Source organism: Poecile atricapillus, chromosome 18 (assembly GCF_030490865.1).
Source record: "Poecile atricapillus isolate bPoeAtr1 chromosome 18, bPoeAtr1.hap1, whole genome shotgun sequence".
NCBI classification, from domain to species: Eukaryota; Metazoa; Chordata; class Aves; order Passeriformes; family Paridae; genus Poecile; species Poecile atricapillus.
In genome coordinates this window covers 2479932-2494173 of record NC_081266.1, presented here as the reverse complement: position 1 = coordinate 2494173, position 14242 = coordinate 2479932, and the positions used below count along the sequence as shown (strand labels likewise).

The 14242-nt window shown below is 37.5% G+C and overlaps 1 long non-coding RNA gene across 2 annotated transcripts in view; it reads left to right on the top strand.

The window, feature by feature from the left end:
- LOC131586149 (uncharacterized) overlaps window positions 1-14242 on the top strand; it is a 43606-nt gene that overhangs the window by 16734 nt on the left and 12630 nt on the right. For both annotated transcript variants that reach the window (XR_009279094.1, XR_009279093.1), the window contains exons 2-3: window positions 5423-5523; window positions 7174-7274. This is a non-coding gene — a long non-coding RNA (uncharacterized LOC131586149). The remainder of the gene's footprint in view (window positions 1-5422; window positions 5524-7173; window positions 7275-14242) is intronic.

Sequence of the window (14242 nt, the reverse complement as noted above, 5' to 3'; positions counted from 1 at the left end):
AAATTATAACTCTTTCTGTTCATTTCTATATTCAATTTTCTTTGTGTCAGTAAAAGACAGTGAATTACATATTTATGCAAGGAAAACATTCAGGTTCTTTTTAGATGTCTTATGTTTAAGAGCTGAAACCAAAGAGGAGAGACAGGCTAGGGGAAGTTTTGCTTAGGTTGTTATTCAGCAAAGCCCACAGCTCAGAAATTCCCCAAAGAGAAGCAACAAGCATACAAACAATATAAACCAGTTGGTGATGTGGAGAAGTACCTGGTGGCAAGGGCTCTGGAGAAAACATGCTTTGACAGCCTGCTTTGTGTACAGACATGGATGCTGAAAACAGGAATATTTCTTTGAGAAGGGGTCAGGACAGAGTACAAATAAATCAGCAAACCAGAAATGATTGTGGGACAAAATATTTCAGTCTTTCAGGCGGTTGAAGTCCAGACATTCAGGGGAAGTAAGTTAAATAACTGGTGGTTCATTTGAATGAGAACATTCATCTTGTTTGTCAAAGCCCCACAGATATTCTTCAAACTGACAGAAGCATCTGACCACATTTCCCCCTTTCCCTACCCTGAATGAACTTGTGAACTAGTTGGGCGCTGCCTGGGTTCCGGACATTTCAATAGTTTTGGCTGTATTCTAACATTCAGCCTAGAGGAATTCCTGTTCATTTTCTTTTTGTTCTTTATTAAGCTTTTGTTTTGTTCCTTCAGGCCTTTTCTGTGCGTTGAATGGGAAAGCCATTTTATCTGATGAAATTTACATTTCCGTAGTGGCGGGCAATGGGTTCTTTCTCTGAGAACGTGTTATGCAAAGATCCAGCTCCCAAACATTCTTGAACTTTGTGTTGTTTGGGTGGTAGGTGAGACACACATGGACCTAGACCTCAGTCCTGCGAGTGACTTTGCTCTACACATAGGATGAGGGGATGCAAATGCTCTGCATCTGAATTCGTTATGGGCAGCTGTAAACCCCAAACAGTTCTGGGGCTTTTTCCATTAAATTTATGAGTGTTCTGGAGAAGGGCTGATGGAGAGGAGTGCTTGCTGCTTCCTTAGCAGCAGGTGATCAAGTGAGCAAATATCTGGGGGGTGCTGGGTGTTATTATTGTGGGACCCTGCAAACAGCAAATCTAGAAACTTGGGTTTCAAACATTTCCTCTTGGCACGAATTATAAGCTGGGGAACCACATTGAAGATCCTGGGAGAGATCAAGGGGTTTTTTTTTGCCTGGTGTGGAAAGAGCCAACCATCCTCCTGCTACAACCTGTGCAACCTGCGCTGTCAAAAGCAGCATTCTTCCAGCTGATTTTCTGGATAAGCATCATGACACAAAGATCAAGATGAAATCATGCCAAACTCATCAATTTCATAGATCTTGGATTAGTCTGGCAGGTGCATATGTTACCTAAATCCATCCTGTCTGATGTCTGTATAATGTGCTGAGGCAATCCTCAGTCTGTGGTTGTACTGACCAATCCACTGAAACTGCACATCAAAGCCTTTTACTGTCACTGAAGACGTAGCAACCATTTTGCTTGATGAAGCTTTTAAATATGCCTTGCTCTTTTAATTTTATTTTGGACATGTCAGAAAGCTTCACAAAAAGTTGTATTACAGTGTTTTAAATTGGCTAAGAGCCTGTGACCATTTTTTTCCCCATACTTTTAAAGATTGTAGACATAGATTTACAATTTTGGGTTTGCTTGGCCATTGCTCCTTTTTTGTCTCTGTTTTTATGTCCCAGAATGCAAAGCATAAAACAATGCCTTGGACTGTAAGGAAGAAGGTCTCAAAGGCAGCCAAAAATCTGTTTTGATGCTGCTTAAATAAATAAGAAAAAGACTTAATTTTACATATAAAATAATCAAATTATTTTATTTGCCTGAAGCTTTGAGATCAAATTGGGAGAAACAAATTTACTTCAAACAAAAAGAAACAGAAATCTATTTTAGCTGATGAAAGCTTTTTTTCTGCCTGCTTCACCACAGGTCATCAGACAGATTATATGTCTGTTCTTCCCACAAAATAATTTCACGAGTAACTTTGGAAAGAGTCCTCTAGGAAAGGTGAGACTGTGTCACAGGATGGGTTGAGGCAGCGCTCTGAGGGGATGGGAACAAGCAGTTCAGCTCAATACATTATACATCAGATTTATAAAGCTGACTTTGACCTCAGCAGGACAACAGGAGCCTTGTCCAAGCAGCTGCCACCAGGACTGGCACTGGTTATGAGACTGGGCTTGCTTCAGAGGTTCACTGGAGAAAGATTCAGAGCCAGGAAGTTTCCATTTGCCTGGCTGCTTGTGTAATGGATGCTACAGCTCCCTCTTTACTATTTCAGGCTTTTCCTGGCTCCCACAGCAGCACCTTGTAATGCCATAACATCATTTATTTAGATCCATGTGAGGAGGAGCTCAGTTTGGTTGTTTATTTATGCTTGGAAGTGGGCTACTTTCCTTCAGCACAGCTTTCCCTTGCCATAGGAGTGAGAAGGGACTGATGTATTTCAAAACAAGTCCAATTAAATGTTGTCAAAACTAAGACCAAGTCTGATTTCATGGTTTAAATGATAACTTGATCTAGTGTTCAAGTCACAGTGTGATCTCCAATGTATTTGAATACAACTATTCTGCAAAGTGATATGAAGTGTGATTAAATACAAGACACTGTCAAACACTTTGTCAAACCCTTATTATGGTTTGGCAAAATATACCTTGTGACCTACTATGAATATTTTTTGCTGATTGCAACTGTTCTTTCAACCCTTAAAATCAACACAGTCCTGTTTGAAATATTTAAATGCAGATTTCCAGCAACTGCAAATTTCTTGTGGTTTGATCTATTTAGAAAAGAGTCATGTACCTCCAAATTAATTTCCAGGTTTGCTACTACTAACAGACCTCAATATGGTTATGAATGCCATTAATTTCTGCACTCTATGATGAATGCAGGGAGAGCAAAGGTAACATATTCCACAGCAGGACACATTCCACTGAAAAAGTCAGCCACCACAAAAAAGATGAATATAGGAACCAAAAAAAAGGGGGCTATTGAGCGATTTGATTTCTCATTTTGTATTTAAGAGCTGTATTTTTCCTTGTGAGTCAGCCAGTATCTTCTGGGGCCAAAATTTATATCTGAAAAGGTGGAGTGGAATGGTACACACAGGGGGGAAAAAATGATGCAAGATCTTCAGCTTGTCTAAGACTTCAGGGTGCTGCTGACCACCAGAACTGTGCTGGTCAGCATCATGAGGGGTTCCAGAAGGACTGAGTTTGTTAAGGGTAAAATAAAATTATAAACCCAAAGGCCTTGATCCAGAAACCTGCCATTTTCTTCAACACTTTAAATAGCTAATCATTTGGATTTAATGTCTACACATACAAATTATATCCAGAATTTTGTACACTAGAGACAGCTCAGATTATTCCATTAATGAATTACAAAACCACTGAGAAATAAAAATATAAATCACAACAAAATAGATGTAGGATCATGGCTATGCTCAAAAAAGTATTGCTGTCACAGCAAATAGTCCCAATTGAAAAACACAGCAGATTTTATTCTCTTTCAGAATAATTTAAGCATAGCTGTGGCCAAAACCAGCAGAAAGATTCTGATGTATAATTTGCTTGTTTTGTGTAGTTTGATGCTTTGTTAATGCACCAAACTTGCAGCATGAATAAACCAAATGATAAACAGTCTTAGGTGACTGTTCTGTATCAGTGTGTCCCAAAGAAAAAACGTGAATTATACTAAAGTATAAATATACTAAAGTATTATACTATAGATTTCTCTTTTTAAAGTTTTTTCAAAGTAATTTTCATGGAGGAAAAACTCGAGTCCTATTAATGTTTCACTGTCTGTTAATGTGTATTGCTACTATCCTCATTAATTTCAGTGTATTTTTATCTTAGGATGTGTTTAAAATGCTGACAGGCAGAAATCATCTTTGCAACTGGGCAGATTTTCTGGTGAATTTCTCTACAGGTTATAAACCTGCAACTATGTGAATTTTTTTAGAGTCATATTAGGAGCATGGACACACTTTGAATCCAGATCAAATATGAACCTTAGTATACAAATTAGGTAAAATACCACTAGGTAGTCAAATGTCCCCTGGTAAAATTTGATACAGCACCAAAAGAGATGATGTATGATGCCAAAAAATCAAGAAATATTTGAGATGTGGTTTATTTCAAAAGTTGACTTCCTGTGAGAAATACCAAGCCAGTCCAGCTGAATCCAATAAGAGGACAAGAGACCTTGGGGTGTGTAGATGTAGAACATGATTTTAGAATTTATTTTTCTAAATGTAACTTATTTGAGGTATTACCAGTGAAAGCACAGTAACATTTAAAGGGAATTTGTGTTTCTGCTTGACATTTCTTGGCTAGCATATCTAGTACAAAAGTCACAGAATTAATTTTATTCTGGATTTGTTAACATCTATCCCAAACATCTATCTATGCTCCAAGTTAGCAACCCTGAGTACAGTAAATCAGTCCTAGAATATTAGCTACTGTGTTATATATAAAACCAATTTATTTTGTATTACACCATTTTTAAGGTAGGAGTTTATGACTGTCAGTAATACAAGTCCACAGAGCTCAATGACTGCCTGTAATCAAGATGATTAACCCCCTTTTGACAGAGACTTGATCCTGAGAAAAAAGCTCTCCAGCATGTTGGTGCTGCTTTGTATAAAAGTTTTGATTTGTAAGAAAGATCTTAAAATTTTATGCAGAAGGCAACTCAGCTCCATTTGAAGCTGTTCACAGGACCAATCTCCTCCAGGGCCTGTGTTCCTGGTGGAAGCTGGGCTGGACATTTGGTGCACATCTGCAGCCATGTTCAGTTTCCTCCTAAGGAATTTAGTCCATGTGTGGTGAAATAACTCTGTAAATCCAACTAATACCCAGCAAGTGGCCATGACTGGGGAATTTAACTCAAAACAGCAGCACAGCTCTGAAGCAAAACAAATGTAGGTATCATACCTTCTACCAGGTTTGCACTGGTAACTTGATAAAGAAGTTCTGTCTTCAGGACTGAAAATGAGATTTTTTTTTTTTTTGGAAGGCAATATTGCATAGCTAATTTGAAAACCAGCATTTAATTTGATTGAATCACATGCAGGATAGATGAGTTTTATCTAACTCTGAGCACATCAGGCTTTCCCAGCTAAAACCTATGACGAAAAACATTAAAAAAGGAAAACTTTTCCAATTGATCTCAAATGTGACTTCATATATAAATAAAATCACGAGACCTACCTAATTGTGAAAAATTTACATCTTACAGTTTTTTTTGTTTTACTTTTCTGAATGCAAATGATCATGCGTGCAAAGAATTATTTTAATTGGCAAAACTGATACCATTTCTTTTTGTTTAACTTTGTGCAACTTAATTTCCCATTGCAACAAGCTGAGATTTTTTTCTCCTGAAATGGTTACAACTCAACCTTTTGGAAATGAAGAGCTGTTGCTTCAGCAGTGAGTTCTTCATGTTGCCACGTGTGGAAACAGGTATAAAATATCTAGATAATGTGTATGTTGTATGAAGATTCCTAATCAGAGCTTGGTGTATAATTATGAGTGGGTGTGGAAAGGAATTGAAATGAAAGTGTGAAGGGCAATGCTCATAAAGAACCAAATGGGGGAAGTGCAATGGGAAGTGGGAGAGAAAAATATCTAAGCTCCTTTCTGCCCCAGGGAGTGGGGAAGCAAGTGCTCTGCAGTGAGTGTTTGTGTTTAGAAAGGAGATGATGACAGGGAATGCTGACTTGCTCAATGGAAATCTTGACAAAATGTCTGGGCAAACCATTTCTCTGATAGACTTGGGCTTGCTCCTGTCGAGTTTTCCCTATGCAGAGGCATTCTTTCCCCTGCTTTACTAGGGCCCTGAGAAATAGAAAAGAAGATGTCATCTCAAGCTAATTCTATAAACACTGTTATCAGAAAAGACATTTTAAACTATCATAAAAAGGCCCATTGTGCAACTGGACTCTTGGAACAAGGATGGCTTATAGCTCAACCATTGTTAAAGGTTAATGTTCCTATCATTGCATTCCTTTTTCTAGTTCCCATAACCAGGCTGTAATGATAGATAAATATATGAGCTATTTCTTTGTGTTGGCAAAATCACAATTCAGAAAGACATAGTTTCCTAGGTTATTTTTAAACTAATATGCTGGTTTATAGCTAGATGAGTAAACCCATCTCTTTTAAGAGAAAAGACTTTTAGTGTTCTGCTCCTTTTGCAGAATGTGAGCATTTGTGAACGTTTTTGTCTATCAAAACAGATTAACAGCTTTATGAAGTCAACTCATGAACTGAAAAGGGAACTAATTAAAGCAATAACATTAATTTACTGTTGCCAAATGTTAACCAGTCTTGTACTTTCCACAATTATTTTTACTGTTGTACAATAATTTGAATGTCTTTGTCATTGTTATGTATTGTTATGTTCCTGTAAGTGCTGAATGCTGATTCCAGGGCAGAAATTCTATTTTCTGTTTGCTGACTGAGCAACAGAGTCTGCACATTTCTCTTCCAAGCTCTCCCCTTTTTCATACAAGGAGCAGAGTAATGCCTTCTCTGTTTTAGTGAGCTGCTGTGCCCCTTGGTCAGTGCACCAGGAGTGCTTTCTATCAGCAAGGCACTCTGATAAAATGTTATAACTTCTAAGAAACTCTGCAGATTGAGACCTAAAAGTTTTCCTATGATATGGCATGGGTAGTGCATCTTTGCCCCATCTTGCTTTAAAAGTCAGGACAGGGAAGATTTAGTCTTCACAGCTTCATCTGATTTAGAGAGGATTCTGAACATCCATGAAATTCCTCTTTCCCAACACTGCTGCTCTGCTCAAACATCTGCAGAGCTGCAGGTGCTTCTGAGCAGGTGGGTCTGGGTGATGGAGCTCGTGCATCCTTCACTCTGTGTTTTTCAGGCCATTTTTGGGTGAGTCCTTAGCATGGCACAGCTGTGCTGTGCTCAGCACCTCTTCAGAAGGCTTGAATGAAGCATTAATGCTCCTGGATACAGGTTTTCTGATTCAGGAACAAACTGAGAGGAAGAAGCAGGCCAGCTGCATCAACCTCCTATTTTTGGAGTCAATCTACTGGAACCAATTCCATGCTAAAAGTAATCCCCAATAATAATTTCTTTTTCTTGCAGGCAAAGAAATCATTCTAATAACCCTTTCCTGGCTCGTGGTGGTTTTGAAGGGAAGTAAATAATTTCCCATTTAACAATCTCAATGAGAATACCTGTGAAAGGTAAGTTGAGATATTGATATTGAGATATTTTGACAGCATGGCTTCATGGCAATAATATATCCTGGTGGACAGAGCTTGGGCTCCAGATGGTGTTTGAGTAGATGGCCCTGGTTCCCTGCAGAGATTTGATAATCAGGTTGTTCTTTGGAGTGTGTGTTAAATGTCCCTAAGCAAGAGGTGGATGGGAAGCTCAATTAAGGGGATTCTTAAGGAAATTCTTGGTTTTTGAACACAAGAAGAAATAATGAAGATCTGTCAGGAATTGCTTTCTGTACATGAGCAGTAGAGCTGCCAATATTGTTTAGGTTTTCTGTTGGGTAATTTTTCTACAGAAAATTTAGACTTCATTAAAAAAAAGTTAAACAGTCCAAAACCCAGACAATAAACCCCCAATAAAAGACAGTAAGAGAAAGGCAAACACATATTAATCTTTCAGGGAAGAACAGATACTGCTGGTGCATCTTCATAAAAGGTGAACTGCCCTTTAACACTTCAATTGTTTTCTGAAATTACCTCTAAAATTATAGACATTAACTGTTAGGCTCCTGCTGTATTGGTTCTGAGTGCAAAAAACTGAAAATGCAGAGTTTTAAACTCTGTTATGATTAAGGAAGCCTCCTGCATTTGTTCCTGGTGCTAACAGTGTTAGCTGCTGTGTGTTGGTTGTTCACACAGAAGAGCAGGCACTCCTGGTCACAAGCTTCACGTGAATAAAACTTAGATTTTTGCCTCTTGCTAGCACTAAAGTAACAACTCTAATATGTTTTTAGGCTATACTTTTTTTTTCCTATGGACTTCTTTTAGCCTTCTGTGCGAGCCTTCTGTTGTGTCTATCAGAAACATCATAGAAAAGCATCTGTGGTATTTGAGGAGGAGGTTATGAGACAGAATGTGGCAGAAATCATTTGGATTAAATATGTTTTAGCAGATAGAGTGACACACAACCGTTATTCCCATTTCCATGGGTTTTGCCTCTTTTAAGGATGTTTCAGAGATTGGATTTCCCATTTTATTCCCAGTTGTGAGGTTTACTATGCTAAAATTGAACAAACTGGCAGTGTTCTTTTATGTGTTGATGAAGCAGATATCCCTAAAGAATGAGACAAATGTGTGAGATCTTTGCAGCATGAGGAACATGAGGTGGGATACTTGCATTTTTAAAGTGCTTCAGTGACTAAAAATTCTCTTAGTTCTGCTTTTCTGGACAGACAACATGAACTCAGCTCTTGGCAAGACCTGGAAATACAGCTTTTCAATTTTGTATCTGGTTTGCCCTCACTGTGATTATAAAATTAATATGGTTTCAGGTACTAGGTTGGATTCTTCAAAACCTAAGCAATACTGCAAGTTTCAATCAATGAAATAGGCCTCTAGTAAATTATAGCCTGGTAAAAGGCTATAATAACACAGATAAACACATGACTGTTTACACACAATATGCAAGTATTTGTAAGAGAGCAAAAAGAAAAAAAAATAAAAGAAATCTAAGAGCAGTTTTATTCAAGAGATCTCCTTAGAATGGGGAAAACTATCAAGTCATAGGCTCTTTGTTTACAAAAAGCCTGTGGTTATTTAAATAAGGTGATAAATAGTATAACAGTCTGGTTGATGCATATATCATGAAGAATTGGGAGGTCTTGTTACATATAATAACCCTGTTCTTTTAAGGTTCTTTTCTGATTCACTAAACATGTTTTGAAGCCTGCAGAACTACCAGATTTTATGAAACTCCGAGGAAAATGTCACCCATAACAATATAGGGCAGTGCAATATTCTATAGTTTTTGTATTTTTACAGAATACAGCCCTAAATAAAAATATAAATAAATAAATTGAGTTTCTACAAAAGATTGATTTTAGGGTTTGCTCATTTTTATTCAACATCAAAATGAACCTAACCCAGAAGCATATTTTCTATTAGAAACAGCAAAATTATAAAGAAGTTTTTGCTAAATTGAAAATCATTATGGGATTTGCTGGTTTTTGCTTTACTAGTGCATTAGGTTTTTAAGCACCCTTGTGACATTGCTGTACAGTAAGTGAAATATATTTTAAAATGATAAATTTTTCACTTGGATTGGTAATAAAGTTTAAATCTTCAGTGTGGAAATACAAATTTTAACTTAAAATTTTCACAAAAAAAGAACAGCAGTGTGATGGATTTTAAGAAAAGAGTGTATTTGTTTTCACTGTAGGTATTCTAATTAGATTTTTGTAAATCTCAAAATTATTTCTAAAAATATGGAGAACTTTTATAGAAATAGAATATTCCAATAGAATTTGGAATCCATCTTACTCCTTCTGAAAGCACAGTGCTTTAATTAAAAACAGTTGAATTAATCTTAAAAAAGTAAAAATATCATGAACAAAATAAATTTTGACTTTAACATGATACTTTGAAATGACTTAATTTGTTCAGTCTATCACATTAAAAAAATGCAATATGATTTGTAAGAAGATATGAGCAAATTCAGGTAAATTTTTTAATTCACTTGCCACATTCTCATATAAAAGCAGAAATCTGTTTTACAGAAAATCATTTTAATTTCATTGTATAAATAATATTCAGTCCTAATTATGCTTAACACTTAGATATTATTGTTATATTTTTTTAAATATACTTATAGGACTTCTTGTTTCAAGGGAACTCCCCCTGCACTTAGAGCTGGATGCTGCAGCACAGTTGTGAAGAATGTTGTCCTGCAAGCTGAAAGATTGATTAGGCAACTTTCAAAAAACAAAGTCCTACTTCCCTTCTCTCCCCTCTCCCTTCTTCCAGCCCTCCACTTAAACAACCCCCTGTGATAAAAATAGCATTTAAAATGGTGTGATCCATTCTGAGGGAGACAGCTGGGCTTAATTTCCTTTCTGTTTTGCCTTGCCTCCCGACATAACCTTTAATGTCATAGCTCAGAAGCCTTTTTTTGGCAGGAGGAGAGGGCTGTGTCAAGAGCAGAGGCAGCTCGTGATATGCTTCAGTGTGTCACGATATGGCTGCAAACACATGCCTTGGGTAACAGCCAAAGAAACTCTGGGGGCTGCAGGGGAAAGAGCAGGATGAGCATGGCCACTAAAAAGTGCCTCTCTAGGGTATGGTCATGAAGATGTTGGTCACATCATGAATATTTTTCCTTACATCTGATTTGTTGCACATGTAAAGTTCTTTTTGTAGTAACAGAGCCACGAAAGATGACTGGGGATGAACGTATCTGTCTCTTACATGCAAAACTTACTCAAATAACAAGGAAAGGCTGCCTTGAAAGTGGAGCAAATGTCACATTATCAGGCTTTGGGTGTTCACATTTACAGTGCAGCCCTCACAGCATCCCCTTCATCCCTGTGTGATGTCAAGGGATGTGAGCTCCCATCAAACATTGCCAATGGCTCATGCTCAGAGAGATGGAATTAATTGTGGTTGTATTTCTGATGTTAATGCTGCTGTTTGCTCTTTATGTGAAAGAAACAGGAAAGAAGGAAAAGGGGCAGCATTCTCCTTTCTAGCAGCTACACAATAAAGTGTAGCTTTCAAAATAAATGACTGGTTTTTTCCAATTTTTTTAAGGGGGGGAAAAAAAAAAATCCTCCTGAGATGCAATCTTGAGCAAAGTACAAGAAGTTCCCAAAGGATGCTGAACATGAGCAAAAACATTTCCAGCATTCTTATAATAATGCTGTGTTTACTTTGTCAATTAATGATTCATTACCCAAAACAGCCTGTGCATTACAAATGTCTCTGCACTGGCTATGTGGAGATGCAAACTGCAAATGGCAAAGGTGGCTTCACCCTTCTTGCAGCCATTTGTTTATCTGAATACAAGAAAACAGAGCTGGAGAGAGACTGGAGGGTATCATATGTTTGTTTAGTCTTGCACTGCCTTTGCTCTTTGATGAGGAGCTCCCATACTCTCCATGGGAGAACAGAGCCTTCCCTTGGGTCTGAGCAGAGACCTGGGGCACAAATTGCCTCTATTCCCCTTCCAAGACCTGTTGCTCCGTTGCCTCCATGGGCAGAGGAGATCCACAGTTGTCCAGAAGCTGAAGGCACAAAGGAGACTGGTTTCCAAGAGCCATTATAAGTTGGTCATGCAACTGCTGCAGGACAGGAAAGAGGTCAGACCAAGTATTCCACTGGTGTAAATCTGTCCAGCTTGTCATGGACTTTTATGGAATGGGTTGATTTATACCAGTCGGGAATCTGACCTGTCACAGACAGAGATGGAAAATGCAGTGCAGATAAATTCAGTGGGAGTTGTGCTCCCTTGTCACGTGTGCAACAGAGATGAGGTCCTGCAGCTGTGGGAGATGCATCTCGGATTTCCCCACTCTGGTGTTCTTAAAATTATAGCAGATCTTTTCAATCATGGCACATTTTGAATTTATTTTACTGCCATCAGGCCATCTGAGCTTGGTTAAACATTTGGTTGTAACTATATGAGACTTTTTTCTGAAATTAATTTCACCTCGATGGCTTTCACCTCCATAAATTACATCATAAATGGACATAGGTGAAAGCTGGAATCTTCTAGCCTTAGTCTAAAATAACAAGTTAATGGTTTTTGCACATAATAGTTACAAAATTTGATCAAAAGCACATCATGGAGAAAATTTCTTGCCTTCAGAAGGCCATACTAAGCACACTTTGCCCTTGCTGGTGCCAAAATATCTAAGCTGTTTATTTGCAGTCTTATCTTGAGAAAGTTTGGTGCACATTCAAGCACAAGCCCAAGAGGGATTTGCTCAAATCAGGCATCCAGCTCTTCTGAGAGAGTCCAAGGTGCACACACTCCATGTCTAACACCCAAAGGAGGCGATGGTGCTTCTGCATGAACTGAAAAGCAGCCAGTGCTTTTCAAACCAGCAGGCAGAGAGGATGAAGGGCAGCAAATATCTTGTCTCTGGAAAGGAGAGAAAGTACACTTTGTTCAGCATCACTGGACTGTACTACTCTCCACTTGGGATTCAAGAAGCTCACCTGTGAGCTGTGAGAGAGAAGAGCTTTGAAATCCCCTTACAGAAACTATTATTGCTTTAAAAATAAACATGCCATTTCCTGGCTGTACGAAATTTGCATATTTCTTGAGTTTTAGGGTATTAATACAGAGATATTAATCAATAGTTTCAGGTAGAGTTTGCAAATCATCTTTCTCCCCAGCATTTTATTTTGTTCATATTGTTATCGGGTTTTATGAGCACTGTGTATCTCGTGAATGTCAGCTAACTGGGGTGATATAAATCTTAGAGCTGTGAGAACTGAGAAGATATTTGCAAGCAATTATGCAATAACTGTATTAAAATAAAACAAATTGGGGCCAAAGTCTAGACTTTTGCCTTTCAGTTATGTGATTCTTATCTCTGTCATTCAATTTCTCCATGGAGATGGTCAGTAAAGTCTCCCTGCAGAAGCAAAGATAAAATGTCAGCAGCAGTTAGCCAAACAGTACATTTTTTAACTGATAATATATAATTTTTCGTTATTGAGTTCATTAAAAATGTAAAGCCAAATTTTTCACTATTTTCATTGATAATAAGCCTTCTATATGTTTCACTAGTAACTTTCCTGTATTCCAAGGTGCTGGGATCCAATACCTTTTAGGAAACAGCAAAATGAGGCTAGTTTCCAGACAAGTAAAAGTTAGACTCAGATATGGAAACTGAACAAGGACTCTGTGGGTCAGGATTCAAGACAAATTTCAGAGTTGAATTGAAAAAAGGCCATACAAGCTTGAGATTGCTTTTTGAAGGGCTTCTCCTGTGAATATTCTGTGTATCTTTGCAGACTAGTGCTGGTAGCCTTTAATTTCTTCTGCAGAATTTGACTCAGCAACTTGAATCAAGGGCTTTGCATGAATTAAAACATGGTATGAGCAAATAAAGAGTACCTACAGGTACATAAAACTTGTCAAGAAATAATCTTATGTAGAAGTAAAAGTATGGTGTGACTTCAGAGCATATTCAATTCTCAGTTATATTGACAGACCTACAGAAACCACTGGGATTTGTCACAAAAGTGAGATTAGGAGAATTTGGACTCCTCATCTGATTTTACATATTTTGATTTTTTTTTTCCTTTTAACTTGAGGGCATATTTACAAAATACATTATTTTTATTTAATGGTTCCTCCATTTGAAAACTTTGGGTAAGCATGAATGTGCAGGCAATATTGATTCTTTTCTGCCAAGAATTTCCATTTAGAGTACTGGAGCTAATTTGTTTAAAGTTACAACAATTTGACTTACCTGAACTGCAGACATTTCTATGGATCTTTCCTTTTTTGAGGGAGAATTGGAAAATAACTCTTAAGAACAAATATTTTCAAATATAATAAGAAGGAAGGTAATGTGATAAGAGAAGGGAAAGAGAACTTCTCACAAAACCTAACAAAGTTAGCTCAGGGAGTATTTGTTATTAGATGTTGGTAAATTTATATGATATTTTAGGCAAAAAGAAAATGCTTAAGATATGATGGAAATACGACCTGTCAATATGTAAAATGAGAAACTGTGGATCTTATTAGATGGCACGTTCAGTAAAAGCATATTTTCATTGTTTCCACAATTTCTTTTTCTGATTTCTTTTCCACAATTTCTTTTTCTGATTTGAGAGCAGAGGAGATTTGAATGTGCTCAAGTATACCCACTACATGTTTTTACAACTAAGGTCATGATTCCCAGCTCAGTTTACCCCTTACTTTATCAGTCCCTCCCACCATGATTTCTTGACACAGGGAGTCAAGACCTATGAATAAATCCCCTGCAGTCACCTCAGACATATTGTTTTGAGGTTCTTTTCTCACTTATTTCTGTGTTGAACTCTCACATTCATGTTTCTCTCTCTAACCTCTAACATTATTTCTTTGCTAAGCATTTTTTCTTGAATTTCTTGAGACTCTTGACAGAAAACCACTTGCTGAAGACTCTACCAACACCACTCATAAGAATGCCAGAGTAAGAAAAACACAGGTCAGTATC